At 38.1% G+C, this 14627-nt stretch overlaps 1 pseudogene across 1 annotated transcript in view; it reads left to right on the top strand.

Annotated features, from left to right (window-relative positions):
* LOC145105991 (uncharacterized) overlaps positions 1–14627 on the top strand; it is an 85522-nt pseudogene that overhangs the window by 26707 nt on the left and 44188 nt on the right. Inside the window, exons 4-10 of the transcript XR_013707450.1 lie at positions 593–817; positions 936–1009; positions 1094–1253; positions 1342–1461; positions 1542–1650; positions 2548–2703; positions 2799–3005. The product of XR_013707450.1 is annotated as an uncharacterized LOC145105991 (transcript). The remainder of the gene's footprint in view (positions 1–592; positions 818–935; positions 1010–1093; positions 1254–1341; positions 1462–1541; positions 1651–2547; positions 2704–2798; positions 3006–14627) is intronic.

The raw sequence follows: 14627 nt of genomic DNA, 5'->3' as shown, positions 1-14627 counted from the left end.
TTGTCTCCACCTCTGCATAGTCACACCATCAACCAGCGCCCTTCTAGGGTTTGCTATCCCCTCTCTCTATTTCTCTGTGATAGAAGATGAAGAGGATGGGCACCATGCTACTCCATTCCTGATGTGACTATGTGGAAGTTTAGAACAAGTTAACAGAAAATTGTTCATCATGTGAGCTTTAGGTATATTGCTATTGATTTTGGATAAATCAGAGGCTAACTACTTTAGTAAGTGCATGCAAGTTAGAAATGCTTAAATGACTATGTGTTACATGTTTGAGTTGACCCTTTCATCTATGGATTTGAGTCACTTGACAGAATCTGCGTAAAAAAACATTTCTGGAAAGCTTAGATGACATCGTGGATGCAATTTTAGTTTCATTTCCCCCTTCAGTCTAAATTAATCCTGCAATATAGTTGAATTCAGGTTCTGTTGACTGTTGAGTGAATGCATTTGTTATCTCCTTGTGTCCTCTTATACTTGTGCATCTGTTTGAACTTATTTATTATATCATCCATGTATCTTTCTGGTTTGATTTGGAATTTTCTCATTGACATTTGTTCAATTATACGTGTTCTATTTCCTCTTTCAGATGCGAGCAGGGTATGGTCGTTCTCTATTTGAGTCCCTCCTTCCCCTGATTTTGGGGCGTGATGTTAGTGGTGAAATTGCAGCAATTGGACAATCTGTTCAGACTCTTAATGTTGGGCAAGAAGTTTTTGGGGCACTTCATCCAACAGCTATGAGAGGCACTTACACCGATTATGCCATTCTTGCAGAAGATCAACTTACCCCAAAACCATCAACAATCTCACACGTGACACGTGGTATGTATTATGTTTTCTTTAACATCATTAACCTCTCTTTTCTTGTTCATTTTCTTCATATCTATCCTAACTACATCAAATCTATATGTTGCATTCATGATCCTCCAGGATGCAAGTGCAATTCCTTTTGCTGCCCTAACAGCACGGCGTGCTCTTAAATCTACTGCTAGGATAAGTAAAGGGTATGTTTGTAATTTGTTGCACTTTGGCTATAAAATTTTATATATAAAAAAAGAAACTCATATTTTTTCACTTAATGTCTACAGACAGAGGGTATTAGTGGTGGGTGGAGGAGGAGCTGTAGGTTACTCTGCAATTCAGCTAGCTGTTGCAGCAGGCTGTGCGATTTTAGCTACATGTGAAAGTGAAAGCATAGATCGCCTCTTAGCAGCTGGTGCTGAACAGGCACTCGACTATACCTCTGAGGTGATGTAATTTTGAATGTTTGTCAGGGGTAAGGGCGTCTTTTACTTTTAAGCTGTGTTCTCAATGTTTACTTATTTATGATGTACAGGATGTGCAAGTAAGATTGAAAGAAAAGTACAATGTTGTTTTAGACCCGATTGGTATACAACAAACGGAACAATTATGGATCAATCTTTTAAAATGAGGCGGACATTACATGGCACTGCAGGTGATAAAACAAAACCATGTTGTGATTAATGGATTTTTAAAGTTAATTTTTACGTTGATATGTGTTGATTTTTGGTTTAGGGGGAGTCTGCATCATTGAGTGATAGATATGGTCTGGTTATTGGCCTTCCTACTGCTAGTTCCATTTTGATGAAGAAACAGATTCAATATCGGTTATCTCATGGAATAGGTAAAACTCATTCAAACAAGTATGACTGAGATTACTTTTCTAAAATTAATCTGATAAACTACAAGCATAGAACTGCTGCTGTGAATGATTGTACTTTGCTATTAAATGGTTGTACATATATGAACTTGGAATGGAACTGAAAGGTTAAAAATAAACCCTAGCTTTCGAACGGATAGAACACTCCAGAGATCATTTATCACTGAATACGCTCCAAGATACCCACTCTCTAACATCAATACACAATTAGACTGACCTAACTAAGAAAATGACCAAAATACCCCTCAATCTCTCCTTTATTACAGCTACTGTACTTGTACTTATTTCCTACCTTTAAAAATACTATGAAGTGTAACATGTATCTTTTTGAATTAATGCAAAAGTATGATTTAAGAGATACAGACATGAAAATGAGGGCCTCCCTATCAGGTATATATATAGCTTTTCATAAATTTATATCAATATTTTGTAAATTGTAATAATTGTCTTTGCATGGTCAGTGATATGTACATTATCATAGTGGTTTCCGAAACTTGAAGTAAGTTGTTTTTAACTTTTACATAAAATATTTGAGAATGTGTATCTTTATTTCTTATTTAAGCATTTCGTAAATGTATAAAATATCTAAGAATCTATATAATTATTATATTTGAAATTTATAATTTTTAATCAAACAAACAACTGTTCATTCAGCCCCAAAAGAAACTACATTTCATTTCTTTTAGAGTCAGTGAGGGTTTAGGGTTTAGGGCATTATTTATCCATTAGTCCGGGCAACAACATAACGAAGAATAAAAGAAAAGAAAATGTTTTCATTTTGGCAATACAAGGGCAATTAAAGCCATGAGTGTTTGAGTTAAGACGTTATCCATATGACTTATGGAGTGAGTGTTTTTGCAGAATATTGGTGGACTTATATGAGGACAAATGCAAAAGGTCTGGATGAGATTCGGAGGCTGACTGAGGCTGGGAGACTGAAAGTTCCTGTTCAGAAGACATTCCCAATTACGCAAGTGCAAGAGGCACATCAAGCTAAAGATACAAGGATAATTCCGGGTAAAGTAGTTCTTCAACTCACAGGCCTCGATAGTATTGTTCATTCCTCAATAGTCTGATTTTAAAGATTTATGAGGATCCTTTTCAACATTTAGGTGTTGGTCGATTAAAAATTGACTTTTGGGTAATTTTTGCTCTAGGTGCTCTAAAAGCACCTCTCTGTTGAATGGAAGACCAGAGGTAATACGATAATGTATGGTACATGAAGCATATGGATTGTCTCCATAACAACCCCACAGATTGCAAAAGAGATCGGGAATGTCCATAATATTGTAGGGTTCAAGAACGTGTTCCTTTTACAGGTTTGAGCTCAAATTATTTGTGTTTTTAGGAATTTTTCATAACAATGTTATTGATGAATTTATCAGTTTGGTATAGATTGACTTATGTCTACTAGTGGCGTAATACTCCTCGAATCTCTCAGTAGAATGTACCTTTTATATCGCTACCTGTGATACAAGAAATTAAGGGGTCAGGTCGGAAAACCTGGTGAGTATATAGGGTTTTCAACCCACAATAATGTAGTTAATATGTTTAATTATCAAACAATTAACTCAATTTCCCATCCCCATTATCTTCTTTATTTTTAAGGATTTACCCTAAGGATCATCTTCGCTGACAATACTAGTTCAGGGATTCCTCCGTGATAATTATCAATAGGTTTTCTTCTATATTCATTCCTAAGGATTTATCCAAGGGATCATCTTCTTTATTGATAGTATTATTTTAGGAATTCCTCCCACTATACATGTCAATAGGTTTTAGTGTACATCTGGTGAACTCATAGTTCAAAAACACCTATAGGTTGGAAGCTTGCTAGCGTTCCACTAGACTGTCTAGAATAGTCTGGGGTTGCTATCTATAATCTGCTAGATAACTACATCGCCTAGTACTTAAGTACTAGTAAGTTAAGGCCTATTATTGTTTTCATCTTTCATCACCTATCTCCCTCTCTATTCTATACAACCCTCATTACCTATTTCTACCCATTACATTATAGGTAAGGCAATACATATATGGTAAATCATATAAAAATCATTTTATAATATTCCATCTAACATAGCACATTTTGGTTATAGATAATAAAAACATATAGAATTTAATTATCTAGATACTTTATAGCTATGTGTAAGAAGAAAATAATTATGCACTCACTTGATACTGTGGATGACTGATGATTTCGCCAGTACTTCATTTTGTACTTTGAAAAGACCTATATGCATAGAATACTAAGCCTTAGTCTTGTTTCATAATCCTAGTGACTATAATAATTATAGTCTATATTCCTCGCTAATCCCAATGTCTACATCAAGATATATCACGTAAGGATAAGCCAGTAAGGAGAGTTGGGAGGAAACACCATTTCGGCATATTGCCTTTTTGAAATCCAACAACCAAATGAACGTGACCATCCTAGACACCTCTCTCAGAAGTAGATAAATCAGTATTGTTGAGAGAAACACTTGAACAAACGTTAGTACAAGATAATAGTTACGGAATAAGTTAATCTCAAGGGTTAAGTTTGTTGAGTTTTGGTATACTACAACATCCTATGGTGCACATACAACCCTAAATGCTTTGGATCTATGTTTCTCTAATTATACATGCAATATTGTTTCCAAAGCATTAAGCCTACAACTAGCATACAATTGACATAAACAACATAGAATTGAGTTATGGAACTACCTCTTTGTTGTAGCTTGTAGTTTTGGCCTTTAAGAACTTAGCACCTCAAATGTGATGCCTCAAATAGTTCACAAACACCATGAACAAAGGAGGACTTTTGAGAGAGATTCTATGCACTCAAAATCGGTTATAGGAACTCAAAGAACACACTAGGGTAACCGATTTTAGCTATAGGATGACATATATATTGTAGGATTCTAAGAGTCATGGTTAAACCCTTATCCATACCCTTGGGCTTATTATCCATGATCCATGATTCAAGTGGACTAACTCTTTATGGATTCTTTCATAAACTTAGTCCATCATGTATCAAAGCCCAAACAATATATATATATATATATATATATATATATATATATATATATATATATATATATATATATAAAACTAATTTACACAATTAGTCCTAATTAATTTAATTAGTCTCTTTTGATCACTAAATTAATTCCAAATTAATTCTTGATAAGTACTAATTAAATCATATGATTTCATATTAATATGTTAGAACTTATAATATATTAATAAATCACAAATAACCTCTTCTCAAAAATCCATCCTATCAAATTGCTCTGGTGAAGGCAACCCAAATGGACGATGCTACTCTCAGGTCAAGTACATACCAATTATAGTTATGGGATTAGACACCTAATCCAACAGTCTCCCACTTGGATAAGTCTAATAACTATTATTGCAAGTATGACTCCACAACCCGACTAGCAATCGTAGCTCTTAAAAACCGATGTCGAACTCTGACCTAGTCAATGATGCGTCCATTAGATAAGGGATCATATATTCCTCCATTCTACATATTGTATGAACTGAGACATGGATTATAATCATTCTCTCTGTTCATGTGTTGTTTCCCGATTTCCGATTTATGACGACCGACTAATTGAACAAATCAAATCAGTCCAGGCTTGGCCAAGCGCTTAGGGTTGTCATCACTAAATCATCGAGGGGCCCACAGATAATGCTTTTATCCAACATTGGGTAAAAGGAATGGATAAACTTCCACTCAAATGCTTGCTTGTAATTACTCATCAAATCATAGACAACAATATGTTTTATAACACCACGTTACTGGTGCGTTTACATATCATCAATGTGCAACCAATTTGTAAACTACAAATCACATGTCTTGGTTTCAAGATTATAAGATATTATCGTCTCACAATCACTCGTGATAAAATCCATGAAGTGATTCAGATGAGCGTGGGTTTAATCCAATACTCGAATCTTATTCCAGGAGTACTCATGAACACTGCAACAAACTTGTGCTATGTCTAAAACACTGAGACAATATACAGTCAGATTCATGACAGTCTTGCCTAAATACCTACTTCCAAAGTATGATCGACTGTGGATGGTTTGAATAACCTAGTTATGCGGGAAATCAAAACATGCAAAGTGAAACACAAGAATAATCGAATCCAATATGGTCTCAAAACTTTTGAATATAAATAAAACACCTTTTATTTAATCACCATATTGATTACACATTATTCATTGTATAATGTTTCGATTTATCAACTTAACACTTGAATTAAAATAACAGTTATCCCATGCTCCAAGCATGCACACTGTGTTTGCCTATGGTCCTTACTCTGTGAAATAGATCAATTGAAAGCATTTCAATGACACTCATTTCATAATTCTAAATCCTTATCGTAAATATAAGAATACCAAATTCTTGCAATTTGCTATAATCTGTTTAGATTTTAAACTTATAGTAGCATATAAATAATTTATGAGAAACGTACCAGATACACCCGAAGGATCCTGGATAGCTTCCCTGCTTCCGATTACGAATGCCCTATCACGGCCTAAACCTCCCTGACTCCTTAATTTTGGACATTCCCTCTTAAAGTGTCCAACCTCACCACATTCATACCACGTTCTTCCTCCACCATAGTCTGTTCCAGTATTTGTTCTTTGATTTACTGTTGCAGGTGTCGTGCTTCTGCAGTAATTGGCAGTGTGCCCCTTCTTTTCACACTTCATGCAAACAAAACAGTCACCTGCGTGCTGACGGTTACATTGACTGCACCATGGGAATTTTCCATCATACTTCCTTGGTTGTATGGGTATTGTTGTCGTGGCTGCATAATTACTTTCCACATCTTGTCTCTTCTCAAATAATTGTTTGGGATTCTTCACATTAAATTTGCGTTTGTACGTTCCAGATTTCGGAGGTTTAGCTTTTGCGACCATAAATTTCCCTTGGATCTCTGTTTTAGTTAGCCGATGAGGTATTCGCTTTGTACTGTCATATGTTGTCGGTTTTGATGCGATCACCATTTCTTTGATCTATGGTGCTAGACCCCAAATATATCGCTCGATTTTCTTGTATTCCAGGGTTACAAGTATCGGACACATCACCACAAGGTCATTGAATCTAGCAGTATAAGCATTTATCTATGACCCCTTCATTGTTAGGTTCCATAGTTCTTGTTCAAGCTTTTTTATTTCCTCTCTAGGGCAATACTCATCTACTAGCATCATCTTCAATTCCTCCCAATTCATAGAATTTGCAGTATTAATTCCCATCAAATTTACATGGCTATTCCACCATGTTAATGCTGCATTAGAAAAAGTACATGGTGCAAATCGTACTTTACAATCATTTGGATAGAAACTTATTTGAAAGACGGATTTGGTCTTTTCAATCCATCTGGTCAAATTAACAACTCCTTCAGTTCCATGGAAGCTCTTTGGTTTGCAATTCATGAAGTATTTGTAGGTACACATTCTGGCGGATCCTACATTGCCTTCATTTCTAATTCCACCTGTTGTGACATTAGCTAGAGCGACAATGATTCTCTGAGCTATATTTTCTTCAAGTTCTGTTGAACTTATTGAGGGATTTATTTCTGGTGGTGGTGGTTGCGGTTGCTGTTGTTGTTTTGATTGTTGATTAAAGTTTAGCCGAGCACTTTTTCTTCTATGCATTTTATTTCGTTCCTATTATAAGTAGTAAGAACATTATGAGTTTTCTGAAGCATTTTAATTAGTCATCAAAATATGAGTGCCAATTACTTCAATTATTCTTCAAAGTATAAGACATAGTGGACGACATAATTTGTCACATGATTATTGTAATATATGCTTCATTTTTATTACCAGTAGTTACATCAATTTGTTGTAGGTTTATATGAGAAAAGTTTCTAAAAACATTACAAAATTTGCAAGGTTAACTACACACTTAGAAGAAACTTTTCCCCATTACCTTAACTAGTCTGATTTTCATCTCCTATTTTACACAACCACTAGTCCTACTCCATCTACCAGTATCCCAGGTGATGACCCAGTGTGTCAGTGACATGAGTCATTTGTTCCTCAAGTACTTGACTCATGTGCTCCAGCTCTCCAGTTCGTTCCCCGCTTCTTGAGGTTTGATTGTAGAGCTCCAATTCTGCAATCCTTGAGTCATGAGTAATCATGTCTTGATAAGCAAAGTTAATGCGATGATTAACATCCATCACCGCCTCTTGATCTCGGGTTCTCTGTCCTTCTAGCCTTCACACCCGTCCTGAGAGATAAGTATTCTTCCATTCGATAATTTCCATTTTGTTTTTGATTCTCACACTTTTCTCAAACAGTTGAGACAAGGTGTCAACTTTGGAAGATGGTGAGGGATGTTGATCAGTCTCACACTTGTTAGCAGCTCTTTCTTCTGCTACCCACCTGTCAACCGTTTCTTCTATCCTCGCAGGTTCATCATGGACTCTATGGGTATCCGAAGATGTCTCCTTTTGACTCTTCTTAATCCTTATCCATTTTGGTTTGGAATTACGAGCCGTACGTTTCATCTTGGCTCCTCTTGGAAATTGACGATAAAGAGTATTCATTGGAGGTAAAGAAGATGCAACTGATTAAGTCTCTTCCATGGGTTCTCTATCTTCCATAGGTTTGCTCTCTTCCATTTCCTTAGATGGTTCGTCGGATGGTAAAGGTGATCCGTCGTCTGAGGGTATTGGGTTGAAAATAGTTGGAATTCTGGTGTAGTAAGTGTCACACCCCCGAACCGGAACGACGGAAACGTCCGGGGACGAATGACTTCATCTTGTAATATCATAACAAGTGTATAAAATGAAACATAGACATCATCATCACCATACACATAAGATAACAACATTCATGGTTTACATCATTGTGTTTGTACATAAACTTACATCCCAAAAACATCAAATGTATGGTGAAAACAAAAATTAAACAAATGCCAAAAGTCGAAAGCTGCCAACGTGCTTAGTGAGTTCCTGAGAATACAAGTTATTTTGAAGAGCGTCAACATATAAAATGTTGGTGAGTTCATAAGCATGTTTAAATGAAAACTTTGTATTTGGTTTGTAAACACCAGAAAATCCGATATATTCTGTAAAAAAATAGTTTGTGAGTTTTTGTTTCAAATATTGTATTATAGCATGTGTATCCTTGTTTTATCTTGTTTGAAAAATGTATAGAGAGTGATTCCCCGAAAATCCTATATTTTCTGTGTCATGAGAAATTGTGGTCGTAAACCCAAAGACCAGAGTGAGGTGGATAGTACAAATAATCAACACAATGTTTATACTTTGCAAAACTGAGTGGTATTTATATTCAAAGTAAAACTTATAATAGTTTTGTTATTCTGTATGTGAGTCGTTATAACCATACTAATATGACAGAGTTTCTGTCTTGACCTTCTTTAGGCGTCGGTTTCTGAGCGAGCAGCTCAGGTGTGGGGTGTCAACCCCGTATAGATCTATACATAAATTCCCGTTATCCTTCCAGGAGACTCTGGTTATAACTACAAGGCTTACGATGTACACTAAGGTAAGTACAGTGAAGGTGCGTTTCACAAGAGCCTTAACAAAATTTCTACGCGAATAGTGTGTTTCATTATTTCAGCGTTAAAATAGTGTTACAAGTGTATATTTTTGAATATAACTCATAAATAGTAAAAATGTAATCAAATTTACTGAGAGTGTCAGAATAGTTCATTGTTTCATCGTTGTCATCAAAATAGTCGATTGTTAACGATATGTTCACGAGAGACTCAATTTACATAAAATTGATGCTAAGGCTTAATTAACATAAAAGATGTCATATAAGTCCCAGTGAGGATAAAAGGGCCATACAAGGCCCATTTTGACTTAAGTATTCAAGAATGGCCCGTATTTGTTTATTTGTTCGCTTTCGGCCCATTTTTATTAAAAATGATACTTTAGGCCCAATAAAACCGTGAATGACATTAAAAGCCCATTTTAGCAAAAATGACACTTTAGGCCCAATAATACCGTGAATGTCATTAAAAGCCCATTTTTATTAAAATGACATTTTTAGCCCAATAAAACCGTGAATGACATTAAAAGCCCATATTTATCAAAAATGACACTTTAGGCCCAATAATATCGTGAATGCCATTAAAAGCCCATTTTTATTAAAAATGACATTTTTGGCCAAATAAAACCGTGAATGTCAAATAAAAGCCCATTTTTATCAAAAATGACATTTTTGACCCATAAATACCATGAATGTCCAATAAAACCTACTTTTATGAAAATGACAAATATGGCCCCTTTTATGATTTCTCTAGTTTTGTTGTGAATATTCAAGCTTACTTAGCATCTTTAGGCAAACATAAGAAGATACATAATGTAAGTTATTCCAACAACTTCAAGGTTTGGGTAAATCTAAAAAATTTGGAGCTTTTAGCACAATATCACAACATAATAACACATCTATTATACCAAACATATACATGAAAGCATGCATAACAAGATTTTACACAAAACTAGCTTGTATTCTCCCCCAAAAGATAGTAAATCACGAAAAACAAGGGGTATGAAGCTCACCTTGAGTTTTCTCGGTTATGAAGAAGAAGAATGGGGTGAGTTTTGGCCTTAACTAACTTCTTGAAGAGATTTTTCGATGTTGATATGGTTCTAGGAAGCAAGACAAGAAAGAATGAAGTTGTATGATGAATAATGTTAGTCTAACATAGAAAGAAAACATCTTGAGGGTGATCTTAGCTTACCTAGTGTATGATGGTTTGAGAAAAGCTTCTTGAATGCTCACACACCCACGGAAATTGAGGGAGAAAGATGAGAGAGTTTTCCTTGAGTGAGAGAGGGAAGTGAGGAATGTGATTGGAGTTTGAAAGAAAAATGGTGGTGAAGAGGGTGGTTTCGGCCGAGATATGGAGGAAAGGAGAGTGAGAGATAGAGAGAGAGAGAGAGAGAGAGAGAGAGAGACAAAGCATGGGTGTATGTTGGACAATCCCTTAATACATGGTGGACATCTTGCATGGATATCTCCTATGTAAAAATGATGTGTCACTCCAAGATTCCATCCCCATGCATTTGTTTTCTCTTTTTTTTATATATATAATGCCCAATCGACCCAATAGGAGAGGGAAGAAGGAAAAATCATTTGGGCTTGGGAGGAGAGATAATTGAGAACTCATTGTCCCAATAAGGGTTTCCGGCCCAAGAAGGTCCAACACGGGTTTTTGGTCCATGAAGGCTAAATGGATGAGTTTTCGGCCCAATAAGGCCCATTAGGAGGTTCTCGGCCTAATGGTTGACCCATTTGAGAATTTGGCCCAATAAGAGCTCAAATAGTGATTTTTGGCCCATAAGGATCTAAGAAGATGTTCACGGCACAATAAGGCCCACTAAGTGTCTTATGGCCCAAATCAGAGTTGAATAATTGATTTAGGCCCAACTAGGGCCCAACGTTGAATGGATATAGCTTATTGGATGAGGTTTAGAGTTTTCACAAAGAAGTTTCGACTGGAGACCATTTCTAGATGTATAAACTGATATAACATTTGTAGTTTGGTTCACATTTAAACACATCGTTACATAGTTACACAAAGAACTATCTTGTATATGGATAGGAAATCCTGGCCCTAAAATGCTAGTTGTGACATCATCCCCTCGTTAGAGGGAATTTCGTCCCGAAATTCTTTCGTGAGATATCCTTAAGGGCTAGAAAAGAGGTGAGGGTACTTCTGCATCATTTGATCCTCGCGTTCCCGTGTAAACTCAGGTCCGCGTTTTGCACTCCATCGTACTTTTACAATAGGAATGCGGCTTTGCTTCGTACGGTTCACTTCCTTATCCATGATTTCGACTGGTTCTTCAACGAAGTGGATATCTTCATTCACCTGAATCTCATCGAGTGGAACAACTAGGGTTTCATCCGATAAGCATTTCTTGAGGTTTGACACGTGGAAGACAGGGTGTACGTTGCTGAGCTCCGATGGTAGCTGCAGCTTGTAGGCCACCGGACCGATCCTGGCAAGAATCTCGAATGGTCCGATGTATCGCGGATTTAGCTTTCCCTGCTTTCCAAACCGTATCATCCCTTTCCAGGGAGAGACTTTTAGCAGCACGCGATCACCTACTTGGAACTCCAGCTGTTTTCGTCTCTTGTCTGCGTAGCTCTTCTGTCTATCCCTAGACGCTTGGAGTCGTGCCCTGATTTGGACAATCTTCTCAGTTGTTTCCCGAATGATCCCGAGTCCGGTGAGAGTGCTGTTAGGTGTTTGTCCTCTTTCCAGCTGAGTGTCTCCCACCTTAGCCCAACAGAGAGGTGATCTGTATTTCCGACCGTACAAGGCCTTGAAGGGAGCGACTTTAATGCTTGTGTGGTAGCTGTTGTTGTAGGAGAACTCGATTAGTGGAAAGTGGGTATCCCATGCCTTGCCAAAATCTATCACGCAAGCTCGGAGCATATCTTCCAGTGTCTGAATGGTTCGCTCACTTTGGCCGTCGGTCTGGGCGTGGTAGGCAGTACTCATATCGAGTTGGGTTTCCATTGTTTCCTGGAGTGACTGCCAAAATCGTGAGGTAAATCTAATACCTCGGTCAGAGATGATAGATGTTGGTACTCCATGTAATCTCACCACTTCCCTTATGTAGATCCGTGTTAATCTCTCCATGTTGTATGTCTCTTTTATTGGTAGGAAATGGGCGGATTTAGTCAACCGATCGACAATCACCCAAATGGCATCCAGACTGTCAGCCGATTTAGGCAATTTGGTTATAAAATCCATTGTTATTCGTTCCCATTTCCACTCGGGTATCACTGGCTGTTGTAATAATCTCGGGGGCTTCTAATATTCTACCTTAACCTTTGCGCAAGTCAGGCACTTGCTCACGTAGGTAGCAATCTCCGCTTTCATGTTTGGCCACCAATAATGTTGTTTGATATCCATGTACATCATAATAGTACTCGGATGGACGGAGTATCGTATCTTGTGTGCTTCATTCATGACTATGTCTCTGAACCCTCCAAATTTTGGGATCCAGATCCGGTTCATGAGATAGTGTGCTCCGTCCTCCTTGATTGCGAAATTCTTGTCCATTCCTCGCAAAGCTTCGTTTGCAGCATTCTCCGGCTTCAGGGCTTCTAGCTGAGCCTCTTTGATTTCTAAAGACAAGTGGGAATGGACGGTCATTGTTAGTGTTTTTACTCGGCGGCCCGGGTATTCCTTTCTGCTTAAGGCATCGGCCACCACGTTAGCTTTGTCGGGATGGTACTTGATTTCACATTCGTAGTCATTGAGCAGTTCAACCCATTTTCGCTGCCTCATGTTTAATTCCTTTTGATTTAGAATGTGGTTGAGGCTTTTGTGGTCTGTGTAAACTGTGCACTTTGTCCAATAGAGATTGTTCCTCCAAAATTTTAAAGCAAAGACCACCGCTCCTAGATCGAGATCGTGGGTAGTATAATTCAACTTGTGATTTTTCAGTTGTCTGGACGCGTAGGCTATCACCTTTCAACACTGCATTAGCACACAGCCCAAACCCTGGTTGGAAGCGTCGCAAAATACTACGAAATCTTACGTTCCCTCGGGCAGCGCCAAGATCGGAGCACTGCAGAGGGTCTGCTTCAGTGTTTGGAATGCAGCTTCTTGTTTTGCGTCCCAGTTGAAGGTTACGCCCTTTTGGGTGAGAGCAGTGAGAGGCTTGGAGATTTTGGAGAAATTCTGAATGAACCTTCTGTAATACCCAGCAAGGTCCAAGAATTATCTGATCTCCGTTGGCGTCTTCGGGGTTGCCCAACCCTCAATAGCCTTGATCATAGAAGGTTCCACATGTATCCCTTCCTCACTAACTACGTGCCCCAAGAAATACACCCTACGAATCCAGAACTCGCATTTGGAAAATTTTGCGTACAACTTCTCTGCCCTTAGAGTTTCCAAGACCTACCTTAGATGTTGGTTATGCTCTTCCTTGCTTTGTGAATAAACGAGTATGTCATTGATGAAGACGATTACAAAGTTGTCGAGAAATGGTCGGCAAACTCGGTTCATGAGGTCCATAAATGCTGCAGGTGCATTTGTCAGACCGAAGGGCATTACCACGAACTTGAAATGTCCGTAGCGGGTTCGGAAGGCAGTTTTGGGTATATCTTCCTCTCGGACCCGTAGTTGGTGATATCCGGACCATAGATCTATTTCAGAAAAGTAACTGGCTCCTTGAAGCTGGTCGAATAGATCATCAATCCGAGGGAGTGGGTATCGGTTCTTGATAGTGAGCTTGTTTAACTCCCGATAATCGATACACATTCTGAAAGATCCGTCCTTCTTCTTGACAAACAAGACCGGAGCTCCCCAGGGTGAGAAGCTTGGCCTTACAAACCCTTTGTCGAGGCGTTCGCTTAGTTGGCTCGATAACTCCTGCATTTCCACATGGGCTAACCTATAGGATGATTTGGCAATTGATGTGGCTCTAGGTATCAGGTCAATTCGAAATTCGACCTGTCTCTCGGGAGGTATCCCCGGGAGATCTTCCGGAAATACATCTGGAAAGTCGCGTACATCCGAAATAATTGATGTTCTTTTCCCCTTTCTGTTTGTCCACCACGTGGGCTAGAAAGGCATGATTTTTCTTGTGGAGGAACTTTTGTGCCCTGATGCACGATTTAAGACGAAGATTTACACCAGGTTTATCACCGTAAATGATTAGAGTTTCGCTAGTGGGTAGGTGAAGGCGAACGACCTTCTCGCGGCACATAATATCGACATGATGGGGGCTTAACCAGTCCATACCGATTATCACATCAAAACTTCGAATATTAACCGGCATTAAGTCGATTGAAAATGAGTGGTTATTTAGTGTTAGTGTGCACCCTATGTAAATGTCTTGGGTTGTTTCAGACTTCCCATTAGCCATCTCCACCGTGAAGGCTTCGCTTAGCTTTTGGGGTTGTTGATTTAGTAGTTGTTTTAATTTGTGACTCACAAA

This window comes from Lactuca virosa, chromosome 4 (genome assembly GCF_052849685.1).
Source record: "Lactuca virosa cultivar CGN04683 chromosome 4, Lactuca_virosa_CGN04683_v6, whole genome shotgun sequence".
NCBI lineage: Eukaryota > Viridiplantae > Streptophyta > Magnoliopsida > Asterales > Asteraceae > Lactuca > Lactuca virosa.
The sequence above is the reverse complement of the archived record's forward strand: the minus strand, read 5'-3'. Positions and strand labels throughout refer to the sequence as shown.